Raw genomic sequence first — 2,282 nt, 5'->3', positions numbered from 1 at the left:
CTTTCCAGTATTTTTGAGCTTATTTAATGAGTTCTGGATCATTTATATCTAGTCTATATTTTAGATATAATTACTTTTTATACTTTTTTAACTCATAGTATCCACATTCCCACCCTCCCCCATTTTATTTGTTCCTCCTCAAAGCAGCCACTTAGCCCAGATGAGCAGAATCAAGCTTTCAGAGTCAAATCTGTCACCAGAAACAACTGCTTATAATTACTCTGCCTGTTTTCCATTCCCCTTTCCTCCCAGGGACAGCACAGTCGGTGCTGTTTTACTGCATCGGCTATGCCTTGGAATTCCAACACATCACTTGAGAATACTCTTCAAGATACTATGCCCCAGTTTTTTTTTTTTAATCCCTAAAGCAAAGATCTAATTCTCAAGCAATGTCTGTAGTTCAGTGGGGGTGAACAATGAGTAATTCATGCTAGGAATCTGTGTATGTTGTTGTACTTTATAGCAGCAACATGAGTGTAAACAGTAGACAATAAAATTTTATTTAATAAAACTTTTGGTTGTGTTGGAAAAATAAAATCTGGTATTAAATGATTTCTAAGATTATATAGGTTCATTATATTCATACAGAATTCATCCTGAGGTACCTATTGCAAATGTATTAGTTTAATCCTAAAAATATTGAGGGACAGTGAGTGGCCAACAAAAGGGTGCTCAGTTTTGTGACTAACATTTGGAAAGAGCAGAAAAAAAAAACGGTCACAATATCTCAGCCTCCATTTGCAATAGCACAGTTCTTTATAAATAATTCCTTTTTTGGGGGGGGGGGCGCTGTGCTGCATGGCTTATGGGATCTTAGCTCCCCGACCAGGAATCCTTCGTAGTGAAAGCACAGAGTCCTAACCACTAGACCGCCAGGGAATTCCCTAATTCATTTTTCAAGGTATGTGCTTTATTGCCCAAAAAGATCAAACTTAATTTTTCAAAGAAGTCCTTCTCATTCATATGGTTTTCTATCATTGTTTACTTTCTTAGTGCAGGACGTGTATCTTATTTAGCTTAGGATCACAAAGCCAACTAATTTCAGGAGGAAGGCAGAGGAAATACAGGCAGGCAGGAGAGTCGCCATGTCTACTGGAGAGCATCTCCTGAGGGCCTCAGACCACTGTTACCATGGAAATACAACCCAGTGTTACAGCTCTTTTTCCCCAAAGAAGGTGGACATACAGCTTTTAATAATAAACCTTCAAAAAAGTACTAATAAACCTTCAACGTTTAAATACTGATACACTAATAGGGCCAGCCAGTGAAAGCATCCAGACTGCCAGTTCTCAAACTGACCGAATTTCCAAAGCATAGCCTTTGATATTTGCAGAGAACATAAACTGCATTAGGCGATGTTCTAGGATTTAGGTGTCATTTCTGAACTGCACTCAGGAAAAGAAGAAGGCAGAAAGGACAGGCAGGGGTTACAAATCTCTGTCCTCCATCAGCGTTTGTGTAGCTTTATCAGTTGGCATGGGGAGTGGTTTTGCAAGAGTTGGAGGCTGTTTGGAGACTAGTTCTGTGTGCTTGAGCCTGTGCATTCTCTGTATGCTTTGGCGTCTCTTGATGAAGAGCAGTAACGAGGGCCTTGGGTGCTCAGGGAAGAGGATTACAGTCCCTGGAGAATCATGATGCCCATGATTAAAAATAAGGATTTAAGAGGCACAGGGGAAGGCTACTATTAGAGCAACTAGTTGGGGCTAAATTTTCATAGTATTCACAGGGAGAGTAGACTTCATCTATACAGTTCTCTAGTTGCATGATTCTTTCCATTCTTTTTAGGAAGTACAATATAAAGATCTATTTTTGCTCATAAAAATATCTCTAGGTAAGTCAGTGAACCTGCAGACAAGCAGACTGTACTGCAGCCTTTTTGGCATTAGTCCCCTGATCTTATCTGGCTCTGAGGGGCCTGGCTAACCCCTGGTCCAGGGCTGGAAACATGACTTAGGGGTAGCCAATGAGAACCATCCAGAGACCTCTACACCAAAGAGGCAGTAATCCTGGAGCCCCTGAGGCTACAGAAGTCCACACAACAGCCAAGCTCAAGAGGTAAGAAAATGGCCGGTGACACCGGTGGACCTTGAGGATTGGGGGCAGGGGAAGTTTGGGCATGGCATGAGCCGGAACAATCCATATTTTCCTTTAAAGAAGCTTGTATTGGGTTTCTGGTCCTTGCTAACTGTGCTGGCTATACTCACGGTTTAACACCAAGACAGTGCCCCAAACCATGTAAATCTTATTGCTGTGGGCTTGGTTTTTAGAAACTTCAAGTACTT

The 2,282-nt window shown here is 41.4% G+C and overlaps 1 protein-coding gene across 1 annotated transcript in view; it reads right to left on the bottom strand.

Annotated features, from left to right (window-relative positions):
• Nucleotides 1-2,282, bottom strand: part of NUDT5 (nudix hydrolase 5) — a 41,008-nt gene that overhangs the window by 13,584 nt on the left and 25,142 nt on the right. The window lies entirely within an intron of this gene.

Source organism: Orcinus orca, chromosome 2 (assembly GCF_937001465.1).
Source record: "Orcinus orca chromosome 2, mOrcOrc1.1, whole genome shotgun sequence".
NCBI classification, from domain to species: domain Eukaryota; kingdom Metazoa; phylum Chordata; class Mammalia; order Artiodactyla; family Delphinidae; genus Orcinus; species Orcinus orca.
Note: the sequence above shows the minus strand (reverse complement) of the source record. Positions and strands in the feature narration are given on the sequence as shown.